Here is an 11,786-nt window from a genome sequence, read left to right as displayed (position 1 = left end):
CCATCTGATCTTGGACAAAGGCATGAAGCTTACACACTGGGGAAGAGACTGCCTCTTCAGCAAATGGTGCTAGATAACGGGATATCCATATGCAGGAGAATGAAACTAGACCCATACCTCTCACCATATACTAAAATCAACTGAAAATGGATTAAAGAATTAAATATACACCCTGATACAATAAAACTTCTTAAAGAAAACATAGGAGAAACACTTCAGGAAGTAGGACTGGGCACTGACTTCATGAATACAACCCCAAAAGCAGGGGCAACCAAAGGAAAACTAAACAAATGGGATTATATCAAACTAAAAAGATTATGCACAGCAAAAGAAACAATTAACAGAGTTAAAAGACAACCAACAGAATCAGGGGAAAATATTTGCAAAATTTACATCTGACAAAGGACTAATATCCAGAATATACAAGGAACTAAAACAACTTTACAATGAAAAAACAAGTAACCCAATTAAAAAATGGGTAAAAGAGCTAAATAGGCACTTCTCAAAGGAAGATATACAAATGGCCAGCAGACACATGAAAAAATGCTCAACATCACTCAGCATTTGGGAAATACAAATCAAAACCACACTGAGATACCATCTCACCCCAGTTAGGATGGCTAATATCCAAAAGACTGTGAATGATAAATGTTGGCGAACTTGTGGAGAAAAAGGAACTCTCATACATTGTTGGTGGGACTGCAAAATGGTGCAGCCTCTATGGAAAATGGTATGGAGGTTCCTCAAACAATTGCAGATAGATCTACCATATGACCCAGCTATCCCACTGCTGGGAAAATACCCAGAGGAAAGGAAATCTTCAAGTCGAATGTATACCTGTTCTCCAATGTTCATTGCAGGACTATTTACAATAGCTAAGAGTTGGAACCAGCCCAAATGTCCATCATCAGATGAGTGGATATGGAAAATGTGGTATATCTACACAATGGAATACTACTCAGCTATAAAAAGAATGTAATACTGCCATTTGCAACAACATGGATGCATCTAGAAAGAATTATATTAAGTGAAACGAGTCAGGCACAGAAAGAGAAATATCACATGTTTTCACTTATTTGTGGGAGATAAAAATAAATAAATACACAAATAAACTGTGGAGGGGGAGAAGACACAACAATCACAATTCCTTGAAGTTGATACGACAAGCAAACAGATATGAGGTTGTTGGGAGGGAGGGGGAAGGTGGAGGGAAAGAGGTTTCAGTAATGGGCCACAATAATCATCCACATTGTATATTGACAAAATAAATTTAAATTTAAAAAAATGAAAAAGAAATAGAACCCTGGTAGCCATGCAGAAGCCATTCCATGTCCTCTGTCCCAGTCACTCCTACCAAAAAGTAATCAATATCCTTTGGATATCTAGTGCCTAACTATGTCATGCCCTACAGAAATTGCCTGCTCCCTGGCTAAAAGTTGAACAAATATACCAGAGATTGTACAGTGTTGAGAGATGTTGGATTATCAGCCCAGCCACCATGAAGAGACCACACTGAGTACCTTGGACATTTAGTTGAGACCACAGAAAGGTCACTCCTTATGAGTCAAAATTATGATCTGGAGTAAGAATCATGTACCAAGACTAAATGAAAAAATATCCTCTAACCCTAACAAAAAAAATGAAATACCAAGCCAAACAGAACAAAAGAATATGTCAAAATTTAACTGATCACCAGAACGTAAGTAAATGACCCTTTAAAAGAGAGTATAGGCTTCCAGTGAAGATGGTGGAACAGACGGTCTTCAGTGTCACTCTCTGCCACAAATCAACCAGTTTACAACTATAAAAAAGCAATGACAGATGTCTATTTGGCTCCTTTGCCCATTTTTTAATTGGGTTATTTGGTTTTCTACTGTATAATTGCTTGAGTTCTATATATATTCTGGACATTAATCCCTTGTCAGATGCATAGTTAGCAAAAATTTTCTCCCACTCTGTATGTTGTCTTTTCACTCTGTTGATTGTTTCTTTTGCTGTGCAGAAACTTTTTAGTTTGATATAGTCCCATTTGTTTATTTTTTCTTTTGCTGTTTGTGCTTTCAAGCTCATGTTCATAAAGCCTGTGCCCTTACCTAATGATGGATGATTGGATAAGGAAACTGTGCAATATATATACACCATGGAATACTACTCTGCCATAAAAAAGAATGAAATACTCCCATTTGCAACAACGTTGATGAACCTGGAGAAACTTATGTTGAGGGAAATAAGCAAAGCACAGAGGGATAAATACTGCATGTGCTCACTCATATGTGGGAACTAAGAGAGAAAGGAAGGAAGGAAAGAAAGACCACAGTAGTGCCATGATCCAACAGAGGGAAGGAACATTCCTAGAGCTACAAATTGAAGTTGAGGGGAGAGGGGGAGGAGGAGGGAGGTTGGGGGATAATTGGGTGGGGACAAGGGGTGCAAAAATAATTTCTGGTAATGGGTATGTCCCCAGTATGAATCTGGCTCTCACATCATGGGCAAGAGGGGTGACAATTAGATTTGTATCTCATGAATATTCTTAATAAATTTTAAAAAATAAAAAATAAATGGTGATTTACAATTTTAAAAACTAATTAATTAATTAATTAATTAAAGATATCTAAAATCTAAAAACAAAAAAAGCAATGACAGCCAAGCTGGGGCTACTAGAGCTCAGGGAAAGAGGAGCAGAGACCTATGGAGTGCATGAAGGCAGGAGAAGTCACAATGAGAAAAAGAAAAAACTGCTCTGACTGTTTCAAGCCCCAGCCACATTCAGGCTGAAGCTGGTGAGTGCACAGAGCAGGAGCTGGCAAAAGCCACAGCTGTGTCCTTCGGGTGAAGTTATTGGAGGTGGCAGGGGAGAAGAGGGCCTTGCTGGACTAGCAAGACCACTAATAGGGTTCCCATGGACCCACAGAGAAGTGAGGAGCCACAACAACTGAAAAAAGGAGCCACTCAGAGGCTGGTGAGTCATCACACAGAGACCAGCACACAGCTCATCCTATGGGAAGTGAATGCAGCACAGGCGGTAGGGGAGATAGGCCCACCAGCAGAACACTGGAGCACAGCAAGGACAGCTGATCTGCACCCCAGTCAGCAAAGGACCACTCAGAGAAGACTCATCAGGAATATAGAATTGTATGGGGTGCAGTTTTATGAAAAGACTCAGGCCCAGAACAGAGTTTCTACACAACCCAGGTGCACTGGATCTCTCGAGAGCTGGAAGTACCTATAAAATCAACCTTTAAAACCTAAGCTGCACAAAAAGCCTTTCGTAGGGAATCAGCAGCAAAGCAGTAATTGTGCTCAACCACAGAGCTCAAGTACTGATCCCCACAGGAAGATCCCCCATTTTAGAAGTAAGCAAAGGATAACAAATTAGTTCCAGTGCAGAGTTTAAGTGGTGGGAATGCAAATAACCAACACATAAATGAAAGAAAAAACAAAGTGCACACAACCGGAGACAAAGTTTCATATTAACTAGTAAAGGTCTCATTTCACTAAAGAACACCTATAACACCTAGAAGGACTGGAAGTTTGCTACGCTACCAAGCCAGAAAGTGGGGAGGGCCAGGGGCCTCAGCAATGCCCCCCAACACCCACAACCAATCCCAAAGGTGGCAGACGAGGGCCTTGGCCATGCCCCCCCTACACCCACAGCCAGCCCAGCAGTGACCATTGAGCCACCTCAGGAAGTGCCCCAGGCTCTCCTGAGCCAGTACGGTGGGGAACTGAGGGCCCCAGCCATGACCCCCAACACCCACAGCCAGCCCAGTGACAACCACCAAGCCACAGCAAGAAGGGCCCCAGGTTCCCGAGCTGGGATGGTAGGGGGCAAGGGCTTTTGCTACACCTCCCTGACATCTGCACCCAGTCTGGCAATGACCAAGCCACTGCTGGAAGCCCCCTGGTCTCCACTGTGGGAATGAGAGGGGTGCCACAGGCCTCAATCCCACCCCTTCTGCTTTCTCCTTCTGTCCCATTTCCTTCCCCTTTCCCCTCACCCCTTCCCTCCCAACTGCTCTGCAACATCCTAGAATGTAAAAAATAATATTAATAAAATTACATTTTCTTTAAAAATATAAAAAAATTTTTAAAAGCTTAAAAACTACATAATCTTTGTGCACAACAATGTATCATACATAATGAACAGTGTGTGATCAAGAATTACTAGACTTACAAAGAAAAAGAAATATAATGTATAAGAAAGACAAGAAAAGGTCAAAAGAAAAGAACACAAATATGACCCAGGTATTGAAATTAGCATTAAAGTAAATTAAATAAAGCATGTATTTTAAATATGTTCTGGGTCATAAAGGAAAATATGGTCATGCTAAAAAAACAGATATTCTCAGCAAAGAAAAGCAATTTATTTTTTTTAAAAAACCAAATGAAAATTCTAGAACTGAGAGTATAATATCTGAAATGAAAATTTCACAGGATGGGTTCAGCACTGAACATAGCATAAAAAAGAATGGTGAACTTGAAACTAGATCAATAAAAAGCAAACCAATATGAAGAAAAGATACCAAAAAAAAGATAGGAAAAAAAAAGAACAAAGCATCAGTGACTATTGAATCAATATCAAGCTCTCTAACATAATCTGTAGTTGACGTTTCAGAAGAGAAAAAAGAAAGAATAGTTCCAAAAATAATTTTGAAAGAATCATGCCCAAAATTTCCCCAAATTTTTAAACAACATAAGTAGAAATAAATATATCTGCTAACCTTAAGCAAAATAAATAGAAATAAAACACCTAGCTTCACATTTGAATTGTTTAAAATCAAAGATAAAAAGAATATTTTGAAAGTAGACAGATAATAGTGACAAATAATGATCATTTAAATTATTGGTGTATCATTGACTTTTAGTCAGAAACAATGGAGACCAGAAGACAATGGGCCAACATTTTAAAATGAAGAGAAAAGTGAACTCAAAATTATACATCCAGGTAAAATATTTTTCAAAAATTAAAGTTTTCCTGGCTACAGTGGGGAGGTGGAGGGAAAGGTTCCTCCCCAAACTCTCCAGCAGTTCTGTAAGAAATATGGCAAAGGCCTGGAAAGTTTCACCTGTATGGTGCATCTAGGCTTATAGTACATAATCAGGCTTTCAGAAAGATTATCCAAACATTTGCAATAAATTAACAGAGAGACATAAAATAAGAATGGCCAAGCTATTCCAAAAAAAAAATAATCGTATGTTTCTTTGTATATCTGCATTTGTATACTGTGATCCATAACTGTCTCATTTTTCTTAACTAGATATTTCTTGATTTTATACCATTGGTGTTTTCTTAGTGTATAGTAGATAAACAAACCAAAAAAATACTGCAGATGATTTCTTAAAGTATAAATCAATTTTTAAAATAAAATCACAATGTAAATGAACAAAAGAATTGGTTCACCAAGAAAATCACTAAGTTAACTTTGGAATATGAACTACCAATTGAAGGAAGATGCAATCATGCTTCAATAATAAATCTTTTTTCTATTGTAGTAACATCCAGTAATATCTTGATTGCTGTCTGTAGATTTTCCCTAAATTTTACACATCACAGCTGTGAAGAACAGAAGTAGATGTATTATTTTAATGAGTGTCTTAGTCCATTCAGGCTGCTATAACAAAATACCTTAGACTGGGTAGTTTATAATCAACAGAATGTATCACTCACAGTTGTAGAGGCTGGGAAGTCAAAGGTCAAGGCATCAGCAGATTTGGTGTCTGGTGATGCCCCATTCCACATAGATTGCACCTTCTTTCTGTATCTTCACATGGCAGAAGAGGCAAAGAGCTAACAAGCTCCCTTAGGCCTCTTTTACAAAGGCACTAATCCTCTTCATGATGATCCTCTTCGTGAAGCCTTTATGACCTACTCACCTTCCAAAGGCCCCATCCCTTAATACTATCACATTGGGAATTAAGTTTAAACATATGAATTTCGGAGGAATACAAACACTAAGACTATAGCCATGAACATCTGGCTGGTACTGAATACAGTAAGAAGTTTATCTCATAGTTTCTACATACCATATATTTTGACACTAAAAAGGAAAATGAAAGCCTGAGTTAAAATCTCATTTATCCATTTTGCTAATCAGATATATTTAAACATTTTTCCTACTCTTTTATATGCCTCAAAGAAAAAAAGAATAAATATCTGACCTCATTTATTCTTCACAAAGATATTATGTCACAAATAAGTATTACCCACGTTTTCCATCCTTGACCAGGCAGTGAGTGCAAGCAAGACCTGAAAAATAGTAGAAACTTAGTCTTTATTTGTTCATTTCTCCCAACTCTATCATTTAGAACTTTAGTCTCCATTTCCTTTAAAACCTCAAAATGTCCTAAATATGTTTATGAACTGACTTCTCATATTCTGCTCAGCCCTTTCCATGTTGTCCTCTACCTCAGAACGATTAGCTAGTATTGCCCCTGATGCTACAGCTGAATGCTGGGGGGGACAGACATACAAACATGCTGCTGATCTAGCTTAAAATGACAACCAATGTTGTATACAGGAATGGGTTATATTTTAACGTTCTCTCTTCCTCCATACAACAAAATTATGTTAAGTAGTAATTATGACTGGGAACAAATGTATTTTATGGATAAGCTAAAAATTGCATTCACAAACAAAACTACATCAGCTTGCAAGTTGAACTCCACTTCACTGTTGTAAATTTAAACACCACTAAAAACTACAAGTGGTCACGGAGAATGACAGAGTTGAAGTAATTCGAGTTCTGTTGTTTTTACAATCACTGGCTATCATTGTTTATTTCAAATCTACTGTTTAAATGCAGGAATAGACGTGAACTTGCCTGAAGCAAGTTCTACTGATTCTGAACCATTCTAAATTACTAAAGGAACTGGTGAAGTTGATCCTGCATGTGTCAGGGCTCAGAAGCCAATTTTTAAAGTAGGAGGTCTCCAAAATAACTTCCACATAAAATACAATAGTTATTAAAGATTAAGTACATTTAGCAATTCAGCACATTTTCATGTGCTAAACTGAACTTAAATGTGTACTAATAAAACTCAAGAGTAATCACAGCTATTGTTTAGAACTTAAATCAACAAGAGACTTTTTTCAGGGAGAAGTATACTTTATCAATTATTTTGTTTAGAATGCCTACCTATGGTGACAATACAAAGTAGATCAACTTTTAATTGGTTTGATTATTTTTTTTAATTTTCCACAGAAAATTCATGCCTTATTCTCTGCACCCAGAGGGGACAGGTCCCACTATCCCGACTTTGTCCACAGATGACCACTAACTTTGAATGAGCTCTCAAACATTTTAAACTATTTTATACCTTTCCTCACTTCTCAAACCTCCATCAGCCCTTTTCTTAACTTTTACCAGATTGTGGTACACTGTGATTCCCTAAGAAAACAGAAACAAACAAGAGAGCTTTCTCATCTTCCTACTACAAAATCAACCAACTCTCCATTGTCTGTACCCATACTCTTTAACTTCCTTCTAGTTGAAATGAATGAATGCCCAGTTCCTCAACATGTATAATGTATCCTTCACCTCTCTCTTACTCAAGAATTTTGCTCTTGAAATTACCCACTTTTCTCTCCTACAACTAACATTTTTCCTCTCAGCTACATCTTACTACATCATTTACATTAGCAAATAAATTTGTCATATCTGACCTTCAAAGAAAAAACTAAAAACCTTTTTTTTTTTTTTTTCCTTTTTTTACTGGGCGGTAATGGGATCGCAACCCTTGGTGTTGCGCCCGCACCGCGCTCAGCCAGTGAGCGGGAACCGGTCTCCACATGGGATCCGAACCCTCAGCGGGAGCACCGCCTCGCTCCCAAGCGGTGCACTCTCCAGTGCGCCACCGGGCCGGCAAAAACTAAAAACCTTAACTGCATATCTCTTTCCACTACTGCCCTATTTCCTTTCTCCAATTTATTATGAAAAATCCTTGAAAAACTTATTTGTCTACATTTGCTGCCATATTCCCTATTCTTATGTGGACACACTCCAACCAGATGTTATTCCCATAACCCCAGAGCATCCAATCTTGTCAAGGTAACAAACAACTTCCACTTTATCAAATATAATAGTCAATTGACAGTCTCCAAGTTACATGACCATTAAACAGCATTTGACATGGTTGATCATTCTTTCCTTTTTGAAACTTTTTTCCTCACTTGGATTCTAGGATTCTAACCTCTCCTCCTTTCCTCCTGCCTCACAGGCTAATCATCTTTAATTATCTTGCAGACTTGACTTCTGTCCCCAACTTATAAATGTTGAGATGCCTGATTTTTTCAGGCTTCCTTCAATTCGCCTCTTTGTGTTTCTTTAGCAGTAGTAGCACCAGCCAAGCTTTACTCCATCCCCAGTGGTTTGAGCATCTCTGAGGGGTTTTTCCCCCCAAACCCTAACTCTCCCTTTTGGTTTCCAGGTCCTATGAGTGGGCAGCTGCTTCTTGCAGTGATCATTCCTAAGGTATCTTGATGTTCCCGTTGTGCTCTTCCAGCTACCAGCACTTGTGTAACTAGTTGCCTAAATTAAATCTCCTCTGTTGAAATACCTGGTTTCTGTTTTTCTGATTAGATATTTAATGTAGTGATATCAAGTTTCATTATTCTAAATAGTAAGTATCCACTATAATTCTGAAATTTATATCTCCAGATTCTTCATCTCCCCTGAGCTTCAGATTCATATATCCAATTGACTACTTTAGTATCTGTTACAAATCAAAAACTTAACACTTCTCACACATAACTTTGATTTTTCTCCTAAAGCTTACTTCTCTCCCAATATTCCCTACCTCAGTAAATGATACCACAATTCACCCAGTAGCTCAGGACAAAAACAGAATCACTTCTGATTTTTCTCTTTACCTCCTGCACATATCCAATCCACAATTAAGGCTTGTGGGTCTACCATGAAAATATATTCCAAATCCCAATTTTCACCATGTCATGGTTTCTGTTTAGCACAATCTACCATCATTGTTTGTCTAAAATTCCTTCAATAAATTTATAATTCCACGAATAGAAACTAAATCCAAAATCCTTAGCATTTTCTATACTCTCAAATCATTTGACCCTTATTATGTCTCCAAATTTCTCTCCAGCTCCTATCTAACTTGCTCTCTCCACTTAAGCTTCACCAGCTCCATTATTGTTCTTTGAACACACCAATAAAACTCCACCCTCTCAGGACCTCTGTACATACTAGTTTCTGGAATATTCTTTGGCCTGGCTCCCTCACTCCCTAATCTGATAGAATATATAGGAAGAGAAACAGACACCAGAGATGTCCATCTCTCTCTCTGTCTCTCTGTCTCTCTCTCTGTCTCTCTCTCTCTCTCATCTTTCTTCACTCACATAGAGAAGAAATAATGTGAGCACACAGCAAGATGGTGATCACCTACAAGGCGATAGATGTGGCCTTAGAATGAAACCTACCTTGCCAGCACCTTGATCTTGAACTTCCTGGCTTCCAGAACTGTGAGAAAAAAAAATTTATGTTGTTTAAGCCACCCAACCTGGGGTATTTTGATACAACATCCTAAGCTGAATAACACAGGCAGAGATGGGAAAACCTGACCTTCATTGTCCCTGACTTTCAGAGATACACTAAGGTTTTTTTTTACCAGATCAATCTTACCATCTCTGGTAAGATCTTCTTCCCTCAGAATGAACTTTCCAACAGGCTCCTCAGTTTTCTTGCAAATGAAATTCTAATTTCCCTTCCCTGCTTATTAGCCACATGTAGCCACACACATCCGAATCACATTCTGGCTAAGGCATGCACTATAATTAATAATGAATGTAAAGGTATATTGATATCTTTGATGAAGCAGAACTACTTATATCCAAGTTAGTGGTATTACTTGTCTCTCTTTTAGTCATCCTATCATTTTACTTATTATGTAAATAATAAATCTGTGTGATGGTAAGGTGTAAGTAAATTTAGTACAGATTTTTTGCAGCTTTGTCAACCTGGTAAAAGGACCTGAGGCACTGACAAAGTATCAGAGAATTTATTTGAGCCAAATATGTGTAATCGCAGCCTGGGAAGAAAGTTTTAGTATTTTTATAATCACAGAGAAAGCAAGAACAAAGGGGAAGAGAGGGGACAGTCCTTAATACATCAGTTTTTCTATTTCTACATAGCATTACATAGGTGAGTGATTGGTTATTGATTACATTCTAGGTACAGATTCATGAGTAAGGATCATAAGATACATTTCCAGCATTCCTAAGTTTATGTATAGCTTAAAGTGTTTGAGAGTTTTCTTTCAGGTGCCAATAAGTCTAATTTTAGGTCAAAAACAGTCTTGTGAGGGCTGGCCCCCTGGCGCACTCAGGAGAGTGCGGCGCTGGGAGCACAGCGACGCTCCCGCCGCGGTTCCGATCCTATATAGGGATGGCCGGTGTACTCACTGGCTGAGCGCTGTGTGGGCGACACCACACCAAGGGTTGCGATCCCCTTACCAGTCACGAAAAAGACAAAATAAATAAATAAATAAATAAATAAATAAATAAATAAATAAATAAATAAATAAATAAATAAATAAATAAAACAGTCTTGTGGCAACAGTTCTAGGAGGCGAGAACGTGACTGCCACCCTATTATAGACCTTCCATAGCTTTTAGGAATTTGGTTGACCTTTGTCAGGACAGATTTCAGGTTTATCAATAAATAAATAAATAAAAATAAATAAATAAATAAATAAATAAATAAATAAATAAATAAATAAATAAATAAATAAATAAATAAATAAAACAGTCTTGTGGCAACAGTTCTAGGAGGCGAGAACGTGACTGCCACCCTATTATAGACCTTCCATAGCTTTTAGGAATTTGGTTGACCTTTGTCAGGACAGATTTCAGGTTTATCAGCTATTTTGAGGTGTAATTATACAATTAACTTCTCATGAAATGCACAATTTAAAGAGTTTTGATATGTTCATACACCTGTTAAACCACAATTAAGACAATGAATGTATATATCAACACCGAAAGTTTCTTCTTGTCCCATTGTAATTCATCCCTTTATCTTTGCTCCCAGTCCCCAGGCAAACACTAATCAGCTTCTCGTCACTATAGGTTAGTTTACATTTAATAGAATTTTATATAAATAGAATCATTAAGTATGTGCCCCATTTAGCTTATAATAGGCAAAGATGAAGGCTGAGATTCATCCATTTTATTGCCTTTATCAATAATTCATTCCTTTTTATTACTGTAGTATTATTTGCTACATATTGACACATACTATAATATTAATCAATTCCATTATATCGATAAAATACAGTTTGTCTCTCTTTTCACCTGTTGATGGACATGTGGGTTGTTTCCAATTTTCAGTTATTTTAAACAAAAATGCTATGAATATTTACTTCAAAGTCTTATTGTGCTTTCTTTTCTCTTGGGGAAATTCCCAGGAATAGAATGGCTAGTTCATATGGTAAATGATGTTTAATTTTTAAAAAGGACCGCCAAACTATCTTCTAAAGTTAATATACCATTTTACCTTTCCAACAGCAGTGTTTGAGAGTTTTCTTTGTATCCTTTATTGTTGGGCATAACTTTGCACGCATGCGCCCTGACGCGCACGGGCGCCAGTTCATGTGCTCCGTGGCCACCATTTCACTAGCGCTCAACGGCACGTAGCTGCCAGCCTCGCCCTTCTGGGTCCCAGTGATTCAGCAACTTTAGTTCCGTATTCGCGTAAAGCCTCCCCACCACCTCACCCTATCCTTTTAAGCCCTTCTTATTGGCTCTTTGCTTGATCTCTCATATCAAA

Source organism: Galeopterus variegatus, unplaced genomic scaffold (genome assembly GCF_000696425.1).
Source record: "Galeopterus variegatus unplaced genomic scaffold, G_variegatus-3.0.2 Scaffold88, whole genome shotgun sequence".
Lineage (NCBI taxonomy): Eukaryota > Metazoa > Chordata > Mammalia > Dermoptera > Cynocephalidae > Galeopterus > Galeopterus variegatus.
The sequence above is the reverse complement of the archived record's forward strand: the minus strand, read 5'-3'. Positions refer to the sequence as shown.